The sequence below is a fragment of the Dasypus novemcinctus genome, chromosome 9, assembly GCF_030445035.2.
Source record: "Dasypus novemcinctus isolate mDasNov1 chromosome 9, mDasNov1.1.hap2, whole genome shotgun sequence".
In the NCBI taxonomy this organism is placed as follows: domain Eukaryota; kingdom Metazoa; phylum Chordata; class Mammalia; order Cingulata; family Dasypodidae; genus Dasypus; species Dasypus novemcinctus.
In genome coordinates this window covers 93,817,134-93,840,451 of record NC_080681.1, presented here as the reverse complement: position 1 = coordinate 93,840,451, position 23,318 = coordinate 93,817,134, and the positions used below count along the sequence as shown (strand labels likewise).

The 23,318-nt window shown below is 37.5% G+C and overlaps 1 protein-coding gene across 9 annotated transcripts in view; it reads left to right on the top strand.

Moving 5' to 3' along the window:
• NFYC (nuclear transcription factor Y subunit gamma) overlaps positions 1-23,318 on the top strand; it is a 77,280-nt gene that overhangs the window by 5,400 nt on the left and 48,562 nt on the right. Inside the window, exon 1 of one of the 9 annotated variants that reach the window (XM_004450647.4) lies at positions 14,639-14,937. The exons of 5 other annotated variants lie outside the window; for them this stretch is intronic. The gene's annotated coding sequence lies outside the window, so the exon portion shown is untranslated. Of the gene's footprint in view, positions 1-14,638; positions 14,938-20,669; positions 20,855-21,022; positions 21,042-23,318 lie in introns of those variants that run through there. 3 more of the 9 variants (XM_058303805.2, XM_071217525.1, XM_004450649.5) reach the window with 3 other exon arrangements.

Genomic DNA, 23,318 nt, shown 5'->3' with positions numbered 1-23,318 from the left:
TTAAGTTCTTACTTGTCTGCACATAGATTACTTCTAAAACCAGTGCATTTTCTTTTATACCATGATAACTATCTAATGGATAAACTTCCTTTGCAGTTTAGAGAGAAACTAATATCTAACCTTTGCATTTGAATGTTTACAGTAGAATAGGCTTAAATTAAAGGTTCACATCCATGTCCAAGGATATAAGTTGTCCTATTTAAAGGAATACCCTTTATTTAAAATCAGTAATATATCCTTATAAATCAGATTCAAAAATTGTTCTGTTCTTAAATACATTCATGGTATGAACTACAAATAGTTCATAAGCAGTGCTTCAAGAAGAGGAATGAGATGACATAGGAAATACTAGAGTGGGGAATATTCTGTATCATGTTATTGGCTTAAATGTATTAGAGTTACTGAAGGTTTTCACAAAATTACTGTTATTCCTATTGTCAAATTGTCCTGTGATATATATAAAGTAAGATTCTTTGCCCAGTGTTAAGAAAACATATCCCCTCACCACTGACATCATCTGCCCATTGTAAAAAAGAAAAAAGAGAAACAGTACATACTATCTGCACAGTTGAACATCTTTATTATTTTTAATTATCTTAAAAATTATTATACCTTGAGGAGGTAGCATAGAGTTTGCTCATTATCAAATGACTTAAGAAGGGCCTTTTAGAGAAGTAAATAATACTTGAATGGCAATAATTTGGGAGGCAGAAGATTGCTGCTTATGTTAGTATTTAATGTCATTTTCAGTAGTACTAAATTAAAAAGGAAGATGGCATAATGTGTGTAAAACTATAACCATCTGCAGGTCATCAGAATACAGTTGAATAGTCTTCTTTTAGTTTGACAAGAATTCTAAATTGGTTTAGAGCAGCATTTCCCAACTTGTTCCATTCAACTTTAGTTCTGTACAATGCTCTGGGAATGAAAAAGTATCCTTGACAAAATAATGGCAAAAGTGAAATGAATTTCTTTACTGCACAATTATTAAGAATTACCTTCATGTGCCCTATGACCTTTCAAGGGGGGGATACATTATACAGTGTTTCTTCATCTTATTTGGCCATTGAACCCTGTTTGTTAGAACACCTAATAAACATTTCATGTTAATGATTGGTGTGTAGTGGAGCCCAGTTGAGCAGTTCTGGTAGAATCTATAAATTTAAAAGAAAAAAAAATTATACAGGATAACCTGGCCAGTTGAGGGAAAAAACTTTTATTGGAGCATGTAAGACATGTCTCCAAAGTAACATTGATTGATTGATTGATTTACTATTGGATTCCCATATTCCATTTTATTATTAAGAGTTTGCATTGGTGTGGTACATTTGTTACAATTGATGAAAGCACGTTTTTATGATTGTACTATTAACTGTAGTACATGATTTAATTCAGGCTTCACTGTGTTGTGTAGTTCATGGATTTAAAAAAAATTGTCTATAATGTACATTTGGTATATTTTTCCATACTTACCCTATTATTAACACCATGCATTAGTATTTTACGTTTGTTCTAAAAAAGTTTTTATTCTAGTAGTATATATATATAACCTAAAATTTCCCCTTTTAACCACACAGAAATATATAATTCAACACTGTTAATTATGTTCACAAAGTTACATTACCATCGCCACTAGACATTATCAAAACTTTTCCATCTTCCTACATGGAAACTGTATATTTTAAGCCTTAACTCTCTATCCCTATCCTCACCTGTCCCCTGCTAACCTATTCTAGATTCTGACTCCATGAATTTGTTTATTCTAATTATTTTATATCACTGAGATCATTCAACATTTGTCCTTTTGTGTCTGGCTTATTTCACTCAATGTGCTGTCTTCAAGGTTGATCCATGTTGTTGCATGTATCAGAACTTCATTCCTCTTTATGACTGAATAATACTCCCTTGTGTGTATATGCCATATTTTGATTATCCATTCTTTGGCTGATGGACACTTATGTTGCTTCCATCTTTTGGCAATTGTGAATAATGCCACTGTGACCATTAGTGTGCAAATATCAGTTCGAGTCCCTGCTTTAAATTCTTCGGAGTGTATACCTAGAATTGGGATTGCCGGGTCATATAGTAATTCTATATTTAACTTTCTGAGGAACTGTCAAAAGTAATTTGCACCTTTTTACATTCCCACCCGCAGTGAGTGAGTATCCCTATTTCTGCACATCCTCTCCAGCACTTAATAATTTTCGTTGTTGTTGTTGTTTTTTAGGAGGTACCAAGGATCAGGAACCTTGTACATGCAAAGCAGGTGCTCAACACTGAGTTACACCACTCCCTTTTCTGTTTTTTGGTTTTTTTTAATAGTGGCCATTCTCGTGGGTGTGAAATGGTTTCTCACTGTGGTTAAGATTTGCATTTTCCTAAAGGCTAATGATGTTGAGCATCTTTTCATGAGCTTTTTAGTAATTTGTGTATTTTCTTTGGAGAAATGTCTATTCACGTCTTTTGCCCATTTTTTAACTGTTGTGTTTTGGGATTTCTTTATATTTTGGGCATTAAACTCTTATCAGATAGATATGTGGTTTACAAATATTTTTTTCTCATTATGTGGTGGTTTTACTTTCATGCCAGAGTCCTTCGATGCACAAAAGTTTTAAATTTTGATGAGGTTCCCGTTTACTTATTCTTTCTTTTGTTGCTTATGCTTTAGATATAAAGTCTAAGAAACCATTGCCTAACACAGGGTCTTAAAGATGCTTCCCTATGCTTTCTTCTAGTATTATAATTCCTACTTTTATGTTTAGATCTTTGATCCATTTTGAGTGATTTTTTTATTATGGTATGAGGTTGGGGGGGGCATCTGCCTCTAATATTCTTTCCCAATTGAGTGGTCTTTGCCCTTTGTCAAAAAATCAGTTGGCCGTAAGCGTGAGGGTTGATTTCTGAGCTCTCAATTCAATTCCACTGATATATATGTCTATCCTTGTGCTAGTACCATGCTCTTTTGAATACTGTGGCTTCATAATAAGTTTTAAGATCAGAAAGTGTGAGTCTTCCAACTTTGTTCTTCGTTTTCAAAATGGCTTTGGCTATTTGGGACCCCTTACCCTTACATATCAATTTGATAATTGACTTTTCCATTTCTTTAAAGAAGGTTGTTGAAATTTTGATTGGGATTTTGTTGAATCTGTAAATTGCATTGTGTAGAATTGACATCTTAACAATATTTAGTCTTCCAGTACATAAATTTGGAATGACTTTCTATTTATATAGGTTTTCTTTGATTTCTTTTAGTAATGTTTTGTAGTTTTCTGTGTACAAGGCCTTTACATCCTTGGTTGGATTTATTCCTAGGTATTTGATTCTTTTAGTTGCTATTGTACATGAATTTTTTTTTTTCTTCTGGTTATTACAAGTGTATAGAAACACAAATTGGGTTTTGGATGTTGATCTTGAACCTCTTCATTTTGCTGAACTTATTTTTTTAGCTCTAGGAGCTTTGTTGTGGATTTTTCAGGATTTTCTGGATGTAGGATCATGTCATCTGAAAATAGGGAAAGTTTTACTTCTTCCTTTCCAATATGAATGCCTTTGTTTCTTTTTCTTGCCTAATATTCTGGCCAGAACTTGAAATACAATGTTGAATAACAGTGATGACAATGGCACCCTTGCCGTTTCCTGATCTTAGAGAGAAAGCTTTCAGTCTTTTCCCATTAAGTAGTATGTTAACTGTGGATTTTTCATATATGCCCTTTATTGTGTTGAAGAAGTTTCCTTCTCTATTCCTAGTTTTCTAAGTGTTTTTTTAATCAAGAAAGGATATGAGATTTTGTCAAATGCCTTTTCTGCATCAATTGAGATGATCATGTGGCTTTTCAGTCTGTTAATGGGGTGTATTACGTTAATTGTTTTTCTTAGGTTTAACCAGCCTTGCATACCTAGGATAAAACCCATTGCTTTTGTTACATATATATATATATATATTTTTCTTTTAATTAGATAGGTTGTGAACTTAGAAAACAATCATGCACATGTGTGGAATTCCCATACAACACCCCTCCACCAACACACTTCATTGTTGTGGAACACTTTTTATAAATTATGAGATAATATCATCAGACTATTACTGCTAACAATGGTCTATAGTGAATATTTGGTATTTTTTTCCAAATTAACCCCTACTATTATCACAGTACATCTTTGTTGATGCAAGAATATTACAGTATTTCTGTTAACTGTTGTTCATAAGTTGCATTAATTGTATTTTTCCAATGCTTCTCCACATTTTTAGCACCTTGCAATAGTGACACACATTTGTTCCAGTTCATAGGAGGATATTCTTGTGTTTGTACTGTTAACTGTAATATTCATCCACCTCTAGGTTCAATATGTTATTCAGTCCCTAGATTATTTTGATTACTGAGTTGATCTCTATACTAGTTACTGGTTTGTTGAAATCATCTATTTCTTCTTGAGTCAGTGTAGGCAGTTTGTGTGTTTCTAGGAATTTGCCCATTTCATCTAGTTTATCTGATGTTGTTGGTGTATAGTTCTGCAAAATTTCCTTTTATATTCTTTCTATTTCATATTTTTATTTCAGATTTGGTTATTTTTGTCCTCTCTTTTTTTTCTTTGTGAATCTAACTAAAGGTTTGGCAATTTTATTGATCTTTTCAAAGAACAAACTTTTGGTTTTATTGATCCCATCTATTGAGTTTTTTTCTTTATTCCATTTTTCTCCCCTCTGATCTTTGTTATTTCCTTCCTTCTCCTGTTTTGGGTTTAGTTTGTTCTTTTTCTAGTTCTTCAAGTTTTGAAGTTCTCTGATTTGAAATCTTCTCTTTTTTAAATATAAGCATTTAGAGCTATACATTTCCCTCTCAGTGCTGCCTTTGCTACATCCTTTAAGTTTTGTTATGTTGTATTTTCATTTGCTTCAAGTTGTTTGCTAATTTCCTTTGTGATTTCCTCTTTAACATATTGGTTGTTTAGGAGTACATTGTTTAATTTCCATACATTTCTGAATTTTCTGTTTCTCTCTCTGTTCTAGCTTCATTCCATTGTGGTTGGAGAAGGTACTTTTTTTTTTTAAGGTACATTGTTTGATTTCAGTATTTTTAAATTTATTGAGACTTGTTTTTTTATAACCTAACATATGGTTTATACTAGAGAATGATGTACGTGCCCTTGAGAAGAATGTGTATTCTGCTCATGGGTGAAGTGTTCTATTAACATGTCTGTTAGGTCTAGTTGGTTTAATTCATTCTTGAAATATCATCCAAGTCTTGTATTTCCTTATTGCTCTTCTTTCTAAAGCTCTCTTCATTATTTAAAGTGGTATATTAAAGTCTCCTATTAATGTAGAACAGTCTATTTTTCCCATCAAATCTGTCAGTGTTTATTTAATATATTTGGGACTGTGCTTAAAATAGTTAACTGATATTAGTATAGCTACCCCAGGTCTCTTTTGGTTACTACTTACAAGATATATTTTTCCATCCTTTCACTTTCAGCCTCCGTGTGTCTTTGAATATAAGGGGACTCCTCTTGTAGACAGTATTTAGTTTGGGCATGCTTTTTTATCCATTCTGCCAGTCTCTGCCTTTTGACAGAATTTAAGTTGGAGAGTGGAGAATTTAAGCCATTTACTTTATATATATATATATATATATATATATAAAATGTTACTTACATCTTTAATAACACTATATTCTTTTCTTTTTTTTTTTTAAAAAAAAGATTATTTATTTATTTCTCTCCCCTTCTCCCCCACCTTGGTTGTCTGTTCTCTGTGTCTATTTGCTGCGTCGTCTTCTTTGTCCCCTTCTGTTGTTGTCAGCGGCATAGGAATCTGTGTTTCTTTTTTGTTGCGTCATCTTGTTGTGTCAGCTCTCCTTTTTTGTTGTGTCATCTTGTTGTGTCAGCTCTCCGTGTGTGCAGCACCATTCTTGGGCAGGCTGCACTTTCTTTTGCGCTGGGCAGCTCTCCTTAAGGGGCGCACTTCTTGCATGTGAGGCTCCCCTATGCAGGGGACATCCCTGTGGGCAAGGCACTCCTTGCATGCATCAGCACTGCACATGGGCCAGCTGCACACGGTTCAAGGAGGCCCAGGGTTTGAACTGCAGACCTCCCATGTGGTAGACGGATGCCCTAACCACTGGGCCAAGCCATTTACTTTTTTTTTTTTTTTCAATCCCCCCCTTTGGCTTGCTTGCTGTCTGCTCTCTGTGTCCATTTGCTGTGCATTCTTCTGTGTGTCTGTATTTATTTTTATTTATTCTCCGCCCCCCCCCTTGCAGCTTGCTTGTTGTTTGTTCTCTGTGTCCATTTATACTGCTTGCTTTTCTGTGTTTTTACTTGTCTCCCTTTTAGTTATGTCACCTTCCTGAGTTGGCTCTCCACAGTGCTTGTGGGCCGGTGGTACTCTGCAGCGTTTGCAGGCCAGGCGGCACTCCGTGGCTCTTGCTGGCTGGTGGCTCTCCGCGATGTGCAGGCGAGCCTGCCTTCACAAGGAGGCCCCAGGCCTCCCTTATGGTAGATGGGAGCCCAACTGATTGAGCCACAGCCACTTCCCTAAGCCATTTACTTTTAAAGTCACTACTGATAATGTAGGACTTTCCTTTTGCCATTTTGCTATTTAGTGTTTTAAAGTCTTAGGCTTTTTTGTACCTCAGTTCTTCCATTAATGCCTTTCATATTTATTTGATTTTTTGTATTGAACCATATTAAATTCCTTTTCATTTCTATCTGATAGATTTTTCATATATTTTCCTTGTGATTATTATGGAGTAAAATTTAACATCCTAACATATATATGTCTCCAAAGTAACATAGACTCTTAGGATGGATGTGATTTCAAAGGTCATCTAGTCTATTCACCAATAATAGTAATAGTGGCAGCTAACTTTTTTTTTTCTCTTAAACCAAAATATTCTCCAGTCATCTACTTTTGAAAGTCCCCTACTACACTTCTGGTAACAGGATTTCTGCAGTATCTTTTTTTCCCCGCCTTTAATTCATCTGGAGTGCTGCCATCCTTCAACCCTATCCTCTTCTCCAGCATTTCCACAAGTTGCACCCAAAGTGATCTTTTTTTTCCTTAAGGATTTATTTATTTATTTATTTTTAAAAATTATTTATTCCCCCCTTACCCCAGATGGTTCGCTCATCTGTCTCCTCATTGTTTGCTCACCTTCTCCAGGAGGTACCAGGTACCAAACCCAGTAACTCCCACATGAGAGGCGAGGTCCCAACAGGCTGAACCACACTCGCTCCCCATGGGATGCGACTTCTGCTGACTTGTAGTGGCATCTAGCTCTGTTTCAGCAGGAAGTTGCATTTGCTCATCTTTTAGGAGGCACTGGGACCCAAACCCAGATCCTCCCATGTGGAAGGCAGGTGCCCAAGTGGTTGAGCCATATCCCCTTCCCTAAAATGATCTTTTATTTATTTATGTATTTTAAAGATTTATTTATTTAATTCCCCCCCCTCCCCTGGTTGTCTGTTCTCAGTGTCTATTTACTGCGTCTTGTTTCTTTGTCCGCTTCTGTTGTCATCAGCGGCATGGGAAGTGTGGGCTGCGCCATTCCTGGGCAGGCTGCACTTCCTTTGGCGCTGGGCGGCTCTCCTCACGGGCGCACTCCTTGCGCGTGGGGCTCCCCTACGCGGGGGACACCCCTGCGTGGCAGGGCATTCGTTGCGCGCATCAGCACTGCGCGTGGGCCAGCTCCACACAGGTCGAGGAGGCCCGGGGTTTGAACCGCGGACCTCCCATGTGGTAGACGGACGCCCTAACCACCGGGCCAAGTCCGTTTCCCTAAAATGATCTTTTAAAAGGGTATTTATGGTTGGACCAATCCCGTGTTTAAAAGTCTCCAGTGGATCATCATTGTCCTCAGAAAAAAGTTCTGGTATCAGCCTTGTCCATCTCCATTTACCTTTCTAACTTTACTTCTAGCCTCTTGCCTCCACGCGTATCATGCTACAGCATTTCCAGGAATGGGATGCTCTCTGTCAATGCCTGGCCATTGCACAGGCAGTTTGCTTTGTTCTTTCCGCCTTAGCAGGTTCCTATTTTTAGGATGTTAATTCTTCCAAGAAGCCTTCTCTGGCCAGCCTAAGACTGAGTTAGACACTGGGTTAACTGTCCTGCCTCTGTGCTCGTATGTGTTTGCCCCTACTGTAACCTTTAAGAGACAGCATTTATGATTGCCTATTTTAACTCTCCCCTTTCTTACAATAGACTTTACTCTCTTTGAGGACAGGGACCCTGTTTTCTTTAGGATCTCCAGAGCTTAGTTATCACGATGTCTATACCTGTAAATATTTGCTGAATTATCCTTAATCCTTACATCCCTGTAGCTTGTTTTACAGTATAGAAAACTGGCCTCAGTTAAGTAACTAGCCTGAGGTCCCTCAACTAAACTGCTGTGAGGAGAGATTAGCATCTAAATCTTTATAGATGCGAAGCCTGGCTTCCCTCCCCTCCCCCCCCACAACCCTATGTGTCTGCTTTTTCTCATCCTGCCATTACATATATCTTTTTTTTTTTTTTTTTTTACCATAGAGCTCATTTCTTTTCTTTTTCTTTTTTTCTTCTTTATTTTCTTTTAAATGTTACATTCAAAAAACATGAGGTCTCCGTATACCCCCCACCCCCTTCACCCGACTCCTTCTACATCAACAACCTCTTCTATCATCCCGGCACATTCACTGCACCTGGTGAATACATTTTCGAGCACTGCTGCACTATATGGACAGTGATCTACATTGTAGTCTACACTTTCCCCCGTTCCACCCAGTGGGCCGTGGCAGGACACACAATGTCCAGCATCTGACCCTGCAGCACCACCCAGGACAATTCTAAATCCTGAAAATACCCCCACATCGTATCTCTTCTTCCCTCTCCCTACCATCAGCAGCTGCTGTGGCCACTTTCTCCATATCAATACTACAATTTTTTCCATTACTAATCACAATAGTTCCTCAGCAGAACACCAGTATATCCACTCTAATCCATACTCCATTCCTCATCCAGTCCCCCTCTACATCAAGAGGGGGCTTAGATTCCACATGGATGATGGATGCAGTTCTCCTGCTTGCAGTTGTAAGCACTCTTGGCTCCCTGGTGTGGTGGTTGACCTTCACCTCCCTATTAGCTGGCCAGGGTAAGTCCAATAAACCAGAGGGTAGGAGTTGCAAGTCTGCTGAGGCTCAGGACCTGACTATCACATGGACAGTCTAGAGATTCAGGTGTCCTGAGTATACACCAACTCCAATGCCAACCACAGGTCTGGTAAAAGTAACAGAAGAGGCATGTGTGGAAAGGTCATATCTGAGTCCAACTCCATCACACTCAGAAACACAAACTCCAAAGTAGGACCAACTGACATGACACTGAACTCCAGAGTCATCTGTCATCACCATAGGACCTGTGGGTCTCTGTAGCCCTTAGGAGAACCAGTACCTGGGTTTCTGTGTACTTTGGCTGTCTCTGGTACTGCTGCTGAGGCAGTATTACTCCTCTGTAATTACTCCTCTGATCTCCTGACTCTTTTTTGGAGACTCATAGCCATATAAACTCATTTGTCCTTTCCATTTCCCCCTTTTATCCAAAGTCAAAAAGCAGTTTTTAACACCTGATATTACATGTAGGCTGCGATATTCTGCTGGTCTGAGTTGACCCTTTTATTCAATGTCTTTTTCTAGTTACATCATCAGCTGGTGCTTGGTAGTAATCCCTTGGTGCCAGGGAGGCTCATCCCTGGGAGTCATGTCCCACGCTGGGGGGAAGGTAATGCATTTACATACTGAGTTTGGCTTAGAGAGTGGCCACATTTGAGAAACACAGAGGCTCTCAGGAGGTAACTCTTAGGCACCCTGCAGCTCTAGACCTAGTTCATATTTCAGGCACACAGGCTCACAATCGTAACCATCAGTATCAAGGGCTCATTGTTGGACCATCCTTCTTTATAGGTCTTTGCCATTGCACTTGGAGGATTGTTACTGTTCCTTGTTGACTTCATGCTTATCGTGCTTATCAACTTCATCCATAGCTTTATATCTTTGGACAGCTCTGATGTAGAGAGAGTCCCTCTATCCCTTAAGAACATTTTTTCATTCACCGATCTTAATTTACACTTTGGAGAATATAGCTTATTTTTTTAAAAAATAATTATTTCAGAATTTATAATCTGTTTAATGTCTATTCTATTCTATTCTTTGAGCAAGCATCTACTGAGTACCAGTGCCATGTTTCTTATTCCAGTGATGTTATCATTGCTCACAAAAACTTTTTTGGGTTATTATCTTTAGAATATCTGTCGGATTCTTTTGAATATACCTTGACTTTTTTTTTTTTTTTTTTAATATTGAAGGGGGATTCAATTTGGGAAATAGCTAATAGTTGATCGTTACCAAGTCAGGTGAAAGATATAGGTCAAAAGTTGTAATCTGTCAGCCCTCGATTTTCTTTGATCTGATTATTATTACAGAAAAAAAATTTTTTTGAACCAAAATTAAAAATGTAAAGATTGGCATTTTAAGAATATGGCTTTTGCTTCTTTTAAATAATCTGAAGCTCTTACTGGTGTGGGCAGCATTGCTGCATAACCATGGTCAATTGGAGTGGAGTAATGGCTGCCCCTTTAAATGGCACATACACTCTCCAACTTTCCTCAGTCCCCACTATTCCCTATTATTTCCTTGACACTACGAGATCAAATTTGATGTGTCTATGCTGAGCTCTAGGAATATGAAAATAAATAAAACACATTTGTTGCCTTCAAGAAACCCTTCTCAGTAGTAGAGACAAATTAAAAAGTAATTATATGTGCTAAGTGAAATTAGCCAGACATGGAAAAGACAGACATTGTTTTGTTCATTTACCTGAAATATGTAGAATAAACTAGTTCATAGAGACAGAAAGTAGATAGAATTTTGCCAGAGGCTAGTGAGAAGGGGTGTGGTGGAATGGAGAGTTATTGCTTAACAGGTCCAGAACTACTGTTTGGGTAATTTATGGTGGTGATGGTCGCACAACATTGTAAATGTAATTAATACCACTGAATTGTTAAAATGGCAACACTTAAAATGGTTAAAATGGCAAATTTTATGGTGTGTATATGTTGCCACAATAAAAATTTTAAAAGTAATTGTAATATACAAGTATAGTCAAGTGCATATTTAAGTATTACTTGAATGCCTACCACATGCCAGTTTTATGCTCAGTGCTTTCACTTATCCCTGTTAAGCTTTAGCACTCCTGAGTGGTGGTGGTGTTGTTTTTGTTTTTGTTTTTGTTTTCATTTTACACATGAAGAAATGAGCTCAGAGATGGTTGAGTAAGTTGGCCAAGATCATATACAAGTAGGTAGCTATCATTCAGTCAGTCTTCTCATCAAGAGCATCACTTCCCACTCTGCCTTCTATCACAGCATTGCAGCTTGAACCACATAACCAGAGTTACAGATTTTGTGATCTGGTGTTTTTTTTAGGATGAGTAAATGCAGTTGTCTGGTATTGAGGGCTGTTGATATCCAGGACCAGAGAAGAATGTGAGTTGGAATCTCAATGATCCCACAAGCCTCATAGTCTAACTGTGTTGAAGACCTTCACAAAGTATGAAGGGACAATATTGGTTTAATCTGGTACATCAAAAGTAGAGTCAAAGGGCAGACTTTTGGAATAATATCCAGACCTCAGCTGGGATTGGTGATAAAAGGCATGGATATCTGGCATAAAAACTGGGGAAGATTTTTGGTAGCAACTGGTAGTCCTCCCACACTGCACTTTATGGCTGTGAAGTTGCTGAATGCAGACCTGTGGGATATGCTGGAGATAGGAGAGACTTTCTCCTCAAGTATCTTCAGGGTCTTAAGCAGGTCTTGCCACTCTCTGAGCCTTAGCTCCTCTGTAAAACAAGGATTTGGATTGGACAGCATAGCACTTTGTGTTTATTGATGCATATCTAGGCATAGTACAATGTGCTTTATATGCTTCAGCTCATTTATTCCTTACAGTGGCTCTGTGATGTAGATGGTGATATCCATATTTTACAGATGAGGAAACTGAAGTTCAGGGTTAGTCCAGAGTCATACGATTAATTACAGGAGCCAGAAATACAATTACAGGAACCAAACTAGCTCTACCTGACCCCCAAGTGCTTAGGTGCTTTGCCATACTGCCACTAATTAATAGTCTAGTGATGTGACCATGTTATGCTTATTTTTCTGGGCTTATTGGCCTTTCTGTCTTCTGTTCCTAGGTTGATAGCTATTCAGAATTTGCCATCTAAATGTTTGAGAAAAGAAAGAATCAAAATATCTGTAATTCTTTATAACCTCAGGCACAGATACCCCCCTTGTTCACATAATCAGACTCTTGGATGCCATAGTGAAATTGTCACACAATCCCTTAATATTTCAGTCTATATGGTTGTTAATAATTTATTCATTTGTTAGCTGTCTCAAATCCTTGTAGATTATAAATGTTACTCTTTAAATGTTCTTAATAATAAAATTTATATTAACTTATAGGGTGCTCTTTTGGTCAAGATACTTAGCCAAGTCTCTGATCAACAGATTAAACTCAACAATAGTCTGGGAGTTCTAATTTTAAATGGATGAAGTTGGGTAACGGTTTATGCATAACATATATGTGATGCCTAGAAATTTCCTTGGATGTGCCCTGGGTGTGCCATGTTTTAGTAAGCAGTATGATACAGTATGGGAAGAGAAACACCCTAGGAGGGACCTGAATTTGCATCCTAGGTATATGACTCCTATGAACTTTACTTTTTCACACTTTGAAGGGGGTTGTAGTGAGAATGAAAGGAGTAATGTCTGTAATATACCTGGCACTTGGTTGGCGTTCAGAAATTTTGTCTCAATGTGGGAAATATGTCAAAGTGATTAGAAGGAGCACCTTTGTCCTATTTCGGGGCCCTGCTGAATTTTTGCAGATGCCCAGAATGACTTCTCATGTAAAGTAAACCAAGGAATTTCTAGAAATGATCTCATCTACCTTTCAAGAAGCATATCTAAGGAGATTATTCAAGGCATCAAGTTCTGGCAAGATGTTTCCATTTGAATATTAAAAAAAAAAAAAAAAAGAGGGAAGCAGACTTGGCCCAGTGGTTAGGGCATCATCCATCTACCACATGGGAGGTCCGTGGTTCAAACCCTGGGCCTCCTTGACCCTTGTGGAGCTGGCCCACACTCTGTGCTTATGCGTGCAAGGAGTGCCGTGCCACATGGGTATCCCTGCGTAGGGGAGCCCCGTTTGCAAGGAGTGTGCCCCGTAAGGAGAGCCGCCCAGCGTGAAAGAAAGTGCAGCCTGCCCAGGAATAGTGCCTCACACACGGAGAGCTGACACAAGATGACGCAACAAAAAAAACACACAGATTCCCATGCGGCTGACAACAGCAGAAGTGGACAAAGAAGAATATGTAGTAAATAGACATAGAGAACAGACATCTAGGGCAAGGGGGTGGGGAAGGGGAGAGAAATAAATCTTTAAAAAAAAAAAAACGAAGGAAAAGGATAAGACCTGTAACTCATTTTCATCATGTTAGTAGCTTCCTCTTAAAACTTAACCTATTGGGCTCAAAATCCACAAACATATCTTTGCCCAGCACCTCCGAATGGCTTCAGTAACCCTAAATCAAATAAGAATACTTATAATCTCTCTCCTGAAATCAGCTCTGGTACACACTCATAAAAATGTGGTAGAAAAAGTTTATCCGCTATGATATTAAAAGTAAGCTAATCAGTAACATTTTGTGACCACTTTAAGTTAGACCATTAAGTCATAATGTACTTTAAACCTTATATTTGCTGATGGTCTATCATCTTTGCCAAAGTTTTCCCCTTTAACATTGCATTTCCCTCATTGGGTTCCTGGTAGACATTTTGGAAATGCCACTATCCTTGTCACTAACTTCATACATTACCCCAGAGTTTTCCTATTTAAATTAGTTTGTATTTCAAAATAAAGTGCTTTGCCCTGGTACTGATATAATCTGTGCTTTAAAAATTGACATGGATATGACAGATGCCTTTTCAGAAACTCTGCAGACTATTGTATATGGATATCACTCTTTGTTACTGTTAAAGAAACTGCATTCTCTTGGGAGCTATGGATTAACACCCAATTTTCTTTTTCTTCTGTTAGTGTGCACCAGATAACTGAAGGTAGTTAAGTTACAACTTTCCAACCTTGTGCACATTGCTTCTCTGGTTCACTGCCATAGGATACTGTAGCAATATCTTATAGACATCTTTGATGACCAATCAGAAGCAGTTAAATTACCTTAAATTTTTTAAATGGAACTCTGACAACCAATAAGAAATCTCTTGGGTGGGAACTGTAACGACCTTTACATGTGATTTTAAGAACAATTCTAAATTTGCTGTGTCCTCTGTTTTGGAAGCAAATGAGGCCCTAGTATGTCTGCTGTGTGCATTTGCCTGGCCTTTCCAAGCCTTATATTTCCCGTAGTTTGAAGCCTGGCTCTGACCCCTGTTCTGCTTCTCAAGGTAACTTTAAAACAGGAAGTGTACAAAGGAGGTAACTGATGACGTGAACAGCCAATCGTGGCTTTGTGTTCTTAACCAATAAAGCAACTCAGCCAATGGGAACACTTTGGAGGCAAGGTTTGGTGTCAAATAGCATGCTAGATTGAATGCCTTTGACTGTTAAAGTGGAAGGAGGCTGCAGGGCTTCATTGGAGCCTGGGAGTTTTTCACTGAGGCAGGGGTCAGCTGAAAGACAAAGAAAAATGGCGAATAGTTTGTTGCGGGGGGGTGGGGGGACAGCTGTTCGGGTTTTCACTGGAGTGGACATTCCAGACTCAGGTTTCTGCATCTCCTGCTGCCTTTTGTTTCCTTCGTCCTTTTGGGGGGTTGGGATATGAGTGACTTAAATTCTCCCTGTCCGAGGAGATATAAATAACTACATGTAAAATTAATGCAGTTCCCGGTAAGTTTAATTCTTTGTTTTGTGTTGAAATGATGGAAACTGTTTAGCTTCAGAGAGTGTAGACAAGTTGCACTGTTTCAGAAAATGGCCACTTTACATTCCATGCATACCTTTTGGTGCACCTAGAATACCTTGCTCTGTTTAGATTTTGCATGCCCTTCAACTAGGATTTCTTTTCCTAGGGAGTATCGACAGGATCAAGTACATGAAGAAAGGCATTTTTTTAGGGTCATACAGAAGCAGAGCACTTTTTCTTAGCACTGGATAAACTTAACTGTTTTCCAAATAATTTTCCTTTGTTCAAGTGCACTGAAGCTTTCTTACAGAATAAGCTGAGCTGTCGTAAGAGTTTTTCTATTACCATGCGCTTTGCTGACATCTCCGTTTTCAGGGGTGGAAGCAACACCTTTGCTGATCTGAATTTGTGTAAAAATATGATTTGCACCAATGCAGGTTCTAATGGTAAAGGTCCACATGTCAATGTGAAATTTTCCCGTAACTTTCTTGATTTACCTCTCTGCCTCAAGATTCTAATAAATACTAATTTGGTGGCAACCTTTCTATTTTAAAACACACATATACGCTTAGAATGCTGGACAGAAACATACTTGTCAACTGTATTGGCAGTGACGAGAGCAAAGAGAGCAAATCTTTTTTCCACTGAATTCACTCATTCTGTCAGCTCCTGATTTGGATCTTTAAAATGTTGTGAGCAAAATGCTTTTAATTCTCTGTATGACACTTAAAATCCTAATTTGCCTGCAATTTGTGAATAGGGAAGTTAAGATTTGTCCTTGATCATTTTTTTTCCTCTTGTGGAATAGGAAGTTAATGTAGGTTGCTAATCATTACCCTACAGTTCTTGTGACTAGGAGTTTTCCATCCCCTGTACTTAGATCTATAATACAGTGGCTAAATAAAAGCAATCCTTAGTTTTCTTTTTATTTGCAAATATGGAATGAAGGTCATTGGAACATTTCTGCAGCAGACTCACTGTGGAGCTGTGAGCCAGCAGCGCTCGGTATTTGGATGGGAAAAAGCAGCAGACTATTGGAGAAGTTTGAAGGGTGTTGATTTGCCTTCCCCTTGCTTCCCCTCTAGTAAAGGATTTACTTGAGAGGATTGATTAGGGGTTTAGATTTTTGAGCTTTTGGAGTTGGAGAGGTTTATGTAGCAGTCAAAGTTGGTGAATGCAGGCCTCTGTCGTTGCTCACAAAAGTGACCTTGAAAAACTGCCGAGGAGTTGAAAGATTGAAGGACAAAGTTTGTTTATAGAGATTAGGACTGAAAAGCTCTATCTAAGATGTAAAGAGACTGTGCTTCTGATATTTGGGTCTAGTGGTTAGTAGGAATATGTTATAAATTCAAATTAGGAGTTTTCAAGCAATAAGACAATAGGGCTACATTCTCTCTCCCACTCTTCTCCATTCCCTCCTCTGGCAAAAAATTCTAAATCCTTGCGGAATGATAGTTGAGTAAACTGCCTAACAGACTTAGAATTCCTTGCAGGAAACCTTATCCTCATAATCTAGAGAGTTTTAGTGCTGAATGGTATTTCTGGAGTTCAAACTAGTATGTTTGTGAAACTTCTTTGGTGGGGATTGGAGTACCTTTGATAAGAAAATGGTCATTCTGGAAATTTAAGTCAGAAGAGAAAGGAGAATGTGTTAAGGATTACATTTTAATAGAAGTGTTTTAATTTAAATTTAATTTTTACAAGTCATTGATTTATTTGTTATTAGTTGCTTTGGATTTTATACATGATTGAAAAAACAATTTTAGATACTAAATGATCATTTTGGCTGAGAGGACGCCTAGAGCAGGGGGAGGAGGCAAAAGTGAAGGTGGGGCACAGTATGAGGCCTAGATAGAACTCTTTATAAGCTTGAGAACTTTGTGGAATTACCTAGCCACTGCCTCTAGCCTGCCTTTTTAGGGTCATGGACTCTGAGAATCTGACCCACTACCTAGAAAAATGCACATAGGCATGCCTAAGCGAAACCTGGTGACTGAGAGATTTCCCAGTGTATGTTCAATGCCATTTATACAATTTCTTCATTTGACACTTGAGCCAGATAAATGCTTCCTGGAGAAATGAAAACTTTTTTGCTTCCAGAAAGAGCAGACCTTTAGAGCTACTAACTTAGACCAGGGGTGGGATGGAGGAATTGGGGGGGGAGGGGGCTTAGTCACAATCTGAAATTTGGGCCTTTATTTTACTATGATTACAATATTTGAGACAGTATGGTGCAGTAGCAAAATCAGGCAGTTTGAAATCAGGAGACCTGTGTTCAGGTTCCACTCAACTGCTAGTAGCTCTGTGAACTTGGGCAAGCCAGCAGTTTAGTGTCATTATCTTGAAGTATAAAAATGGGACCTAAAAACATCACCTTCCTATTTAGTGTTGAGTCACAAATGAGCTTATATGGTCAAAGGGCTTTGCAAATTGTGAAATGCTACATACTAATATTTGGGGGATAAATGCTTATGAAGATAGGCATAAAGTCAAAGAAAAATGCTAATATTTTAATACTTTACAAAGGAACTTGTTTAAACCTCAAACACTCTTTTTAAACTGGTTCCACATGCCTCCAACTGCATATTCCTGTTTACACTGACATGATCCTTTCTATTTAATGCATATAAGAAAGATTACCAGCCTCACCCCCACCCCAAGATTCCTATGAAAGAATTTTAACCGCTGTTGAAAATTAAGGACCTCTCAGAATAAGAAAAATAGCAATGCTGATTTTTTTAAAAAAAAATCCTTATTAGATTTAGGAACCTCTCATAATAAGAATTAGGAACCTGTTCTGATTTTGGATACTGAGATTTGCATTAAATACAGGTGACTTGTAATGATTGCAGATGTTTACCAAGCAGAGGTTACATTTTTAGTTTGTGTACCAAATATATATAAATGTAAAACAGAGTCATTTTATTTTTGCTGGGTTTGTGATCACATGATCGCCTTTGGTCAGTTTTCAGGCTAGGGAGGTGGTTAAATAGTTTACAAAGTGTTAGCAAGTAAGTAAATGTTGGGATGAAGACTTAAAAAAATAATAATTGGTTTCCCTTGTGAAAACATAATCACTAGAATAAGTTCCACATAGTTGATACTTCCTGTGACGTATCTTTCTAAGATAAGTGGTGGAAACCCATGGGGATTTCATTCATACCATCATACATGTCTGTCATCTATTTTCAGGACTTCATTTGTTTCTTCTGGGGTGGAATGGATATTTTCTGATCTATTTGATTTCCTGTTGTAATAAGTCACTTCCTCTTAGGCATAGTCAATTAACATTGCCTGCTCCTTTTTGTGCATTAAAAGAATCATATTCAGACAGAATGAGGTTTGACACAATCAGCATTGGCCTTTCCAAATAAAATTCCTATTCCAGGGAAGTGTGTGTTTAAAAACAGTAACCATCTTCACTGTAGGTTTTTCATTCCTAAAACAAGATAAAATCTCCTTTTAAAGAAGCTGTATACTTTGATGGAGTCCTCAGCAACCTAAAAAGCATTCTTAAAGCTGATCATTTATTTATAAGTGGACTTCATGAATGAAATGATATTTACCCATCCCTATCACCAATAATACATACATGTTATAGAGTTGTTAGGCTGATGGGAATTATTTAGGGATGTAGTCTGGTTCCTTCTTTAAAGTGAGGAAATTGAAACCCAGATAAGTTAAGTGTCCTGATCAAGGTCTTTTAGCTTTTTAGTGGCTCACCCATGCAAGTTCGAATATTCTGACTCCCACTAGTTCATTACGTGTTTCTTTTTCTCCCCAAGTTGTTTTTACTTTTTATTTTTCATGTTTCTTTTCCTTTTGGTACATCTGTTCAGGTTTGCTGTTTGGATCCCCCTGAAGGAACAGAGAGAAAATGGGCGATAGAAGAGATCTAGAAGTCTCCTTATGGGGTCTGCTGGTTAAAATGTCTGCTGAGGCAGCAGACTTAACTCGTCCCTTTTGGGATCTGAATATCTCTTGCCTCAGCCAATTGCTTATTCAGAAAACTGAGAATCAGCTAGGAAGCTAATGATGCCCACCTGGCTGAGGTGTCCCAGAGAGCTGGGTTACATTTATTACAAGGAAGTAACCTAAGGTATATGATACAACACCTGTATGCAGTTAGTGTTTTTTATTAACACTACAAGATCAAGCTAATTCCCAAACAAATTTGGGCCTGTTTCTTCAAGTGAGTCATTAAGCTAACCTATATTTAATAAACAAATTTTAAGCATCTGACAAGATGAAAATATCAGTGTTGGTCAGTCAAGTTTACATACTCTTCAAATAGTTTTTTAATTATACTGACTTTACTGTTTCCTACTGGCAAACTGGTATTACTTGTGTATGTGAATATGCATGTTTGGATAGACTTGGGTTTGATTTTTGTTCTTTTCTCTGAAAGACCATGATCTAGTTGAAAAATTTTTATTTTCCTCTTTTATAGTTGGGTTTCTTTTCATCACCTTCATATTTTTGAACAAAAAAGAATGAGAGCTTGCATGATGTAACTCGTGTCTGCATTTCCCAGAAGTTTAGTTTCTTAATTTTTAAAAGAAAAGTTTTATTTTGAAATAGTTTTAAACTTTCAGGACAGTTGCAAAAATAATAGAAGACCCAGACAGATAACTCTAACATGCCCTCCACACAGATCCACCTACCTTTAACATTTTGCCACATTTGCTCTATCATTCTATCCATTTCTCCATCCATCAATCTAAATATCTATTATCTGTTTTCTAAATATTTAAGTGTAGGTTGTATACATCATGTTTCTTAAACACTTAATTCTTCCATTTGTATTTCCTAAGAACAAGGGTGTTCACTTACATAACGGCCTTAATTATCAAGTTCAGAAAATTTAACATTGATATAAAACTTATAGTCTGTATTCCAATTTTTTCATAAATCCCAATAATGTCCGTTTGGGCTTTTTCTCCTTCATTATTCCAGTACAGGATCATGTATTGCATCTAATTGTTATTTTCTCTTTAATCACTTTTTTTAAAATTATGGAAACATACAACATAAACTTTCCCATCTTAACCATTCCCAAGCATGCCATTCAGTGAGATTGGATTGCTCCCACCTTTTAGCTATTGTGAATATTCCCACTATGAATATTGGTTTATTAGTTTTCTTTTTAATCTGTTCTTACTGCTGCCTCAAATATTGGGTTCAGCTCTTTAAAACGTGGTCAGATTCTATTTATATATCTCCCTAATATTCTAGGCTCTCCCCTCAGCTCCTCAAAACCAGACCCCACTGTTCAATAATTGACCAAAAGTTTTTCTCTGTTCAGAGTGTTTATTATAAATTAAATTACAGTTCCACACTCTGCAGTGAAAAAGGGTAGTTGAAGGATAAGAAATGAAGGTAAATTCCAGTGTAAAGGAAGAACTAAGAAAAACCCGCCTAGTAAATATTTAACTTTAGAGTGGCATAACATAGCTTGCGACCTTCTGTTCCTTAGATCAAAGGAAGAAATGAGACTAAAATAATCACAGTACACAGCAATGCCAATTCATTTGGTTATCCTTTTTTCTTGGAAGTACTATAGTTTTGGTCTCTCTGCATAGTTTCAACTGTGACAGCTAAGGGGAAACCTGCTTGACCAGAAATATCCAGATAAAATGATTTTTTACTTTATCTACCTAAGCTATTGAGAAGTACTAAAGTTAGATCTTTCAACCTTCTTTCACTTATTCAACAGACATTTAGTATATCTGGATATGAAGACTTTGAAGATACATACAAATGAAGTTTTGTTCCCAAGGATCTAACATTCTTAATAGGAGAGACTGATGACATATCTATCAGGTATTAGAAACTGATATGCAGCTTACACAGAATTCAGAGGAAAGAGAGACCTTTACTTCTGGCTCAGGAGTGAAAAAGGTATTGTGGTACTTTAACTGGACTCAGGGAGGTAGGGACAAGGGCATTCCAGGCATGGTATGCAGCATGAGCACCGTCATGATTCAAAAAGTGTAGCTTGTGCTGAAGAGAGCAGTAAATGGTTCACTCTGCTTGTAGCATAATGAGCTGAGTTGGGGACGAGAGAGTGGTACAAAAGTCTGGAGAGGTAAGTTGGGTTCATATTTTGGAGGGTCTTTTCTTGACTGCCAGGCTAAGAAACATGAACTTTGTCCCCTCGAAATTGGTGAATCATTGAAGATTTGGGGTGATAGGTGTGGCATTATCAGAGTTGTGCTTTTACATGATTTATTAGACATCTTATGTAGAATGAATTTGAGTTAGAAGACAGTAGAAATTGACCAACAAAGGGAATTAACATGCTAGATTCGCAACTCAAAACGGTTAGCAAGGTTGACAGGTACAATTTAAAGGGCTTAAAACTATGACTGGCACACAGTAAATATTAGCTGTTAATTTTTATTATTACATGGAAGGCCTGAACAGAATATTAGCAGTCCAAATAAAGGTCAGGAGAGGATACTGTTGGACACTATTACTACAGGGTTTAGCAGTTGATTAGATTTGAGAAACAGAGAAACAGAGGAGAAAGAGCATCCTGGTTGACCATAAGATTTCAAGCCTAGTTGAGTGGAGAATGACAGTGTCTTAATAGAAATAGAAAAGTTAGAACAGGTTTGGGGAAAGAGGAAGGTAGGTTTGATTTTGGACACTTGGAGTTTGAGTTGTGAGTAGCTTTTTGTTTAGAAATGTCAAGCAGGCAACTGTACGTGGAGGACTAGTGCTTTGGAGAAATATCAGAATTGGTCACATATTTGGAGTTTAAGCTCATAGAGATTATAGCTGAACCTGAAAGATGTTTGAGAGAGAAAAAAGGGAGAGAACAGCAAGAAGGACCAGAAGACTAAAGCATTATGTCAAAGATGAAAACACAAAAAAGACTCACCCTGAAGTTGAGACATCCAGAAACGAGCATGGCATGGCCCTCTAGATTATTGGTCTCCAAACTGTTTCGATTGCACCCTCCTGTTAGTAAAAAAAAAAAAAAGTTCTAAGCAAGCAGTACCCATATATTAGTATTCATTACTCTGAAAAGTCACTTGTTTGATTTTTGACTGTTAGTTTAGTTAAAATTTGTAACTTTTTACCTGACAACATAATAAAGTAAGGGTATCACTATTAGCCCACATTTTTCTCAGAATGCTTTGAGCACTCTGCATTGATAGATGACCTTGTGACAAGTTGAGTGAGGACACCAGCATCAGGCCATATTTTAAATATTCAAAAAAGTTTCTTATGTGCCTTGATGTGAAAAAGATTGTAAATACTGCCCCAGAAAGATTAGAAAAAAAGATTAGAAGCACTGATGGCCTTCATTTACTCTGAAGACATATGACTATTTCCCTGAGATCTTATCCAGTATTTCCTTGAGATTAATATATGCACATACATGTACACACTCATATATGTGTGTGTCCATATATCCATTCAATGCAAATACAGTTTGTTTTTTTCCTGAGTTGCCTGGCCTTAATCTTATTGTTGTTAGCTTTGTAAAGTCTCAGATGGCAGCATCCTCTGATGCCAAACATAAATACAAAATACACATGCAGAAGTTTGGTCACATTTGCTTAGCAAGTAGATTATAGCTACATGGTCATGATCACACCCATGAGCAGCACACACAATAAATGACCAGGAATGGGACCAACCCCATCTGTAAGATTTAGCACAGTTTTTAATATAAGGCATCTATTTTAGTTTCTAGGCTAAGCATCTTGTAATTATCCTCAATCTAAAATAAAGAGAGAAAGAAAAATTTCACTAGAGAAATAGTGGTAAATTTCTAACCTGATTTTTTATATCCTTAACTTTATGATTATTTTTCTCCTGATAATTAATTGGCCAAATGCCCACAGAGCCTCACCCGTGAAGGTGGTTAAGCCAGGTAATAGCTTGTTATATTTATATGAAACATAGAACTTTATAGTTAATGAAATGATTTCATACATATTCTCACATTTGGTATTTATTAAGCTAGGTAGCACAGAGAGTCATTATCTCCATTTTGTGGATGAAGAAACAAGTAGCAGAGCCCAATGATACAAACCCAGTGTTCTTTGCTCTGCACTTCATTGTTGTATATGAAAAACTCAAGATACTGTTCTGTCTATCTTATGGGAATGATTCCTGACCTCACAGAATCTTGCATTATTGGGACGTAACAAGTTGATCATAAAAAGCAAATATAGAGGAATTATTTTTAAAATTTTGCCAAATAAGATAGGTGAAACAGCCATCTTTCTTTTCAGATCAGAACATGGTACAAATAGGTACTATATGAGCACTGTCAGTGTGTTGGGAAATTGTCTTTAGTGAATCCTAAATTCACTGAGGTCAGATAAGAAGTAGTTGAGGGACTTTT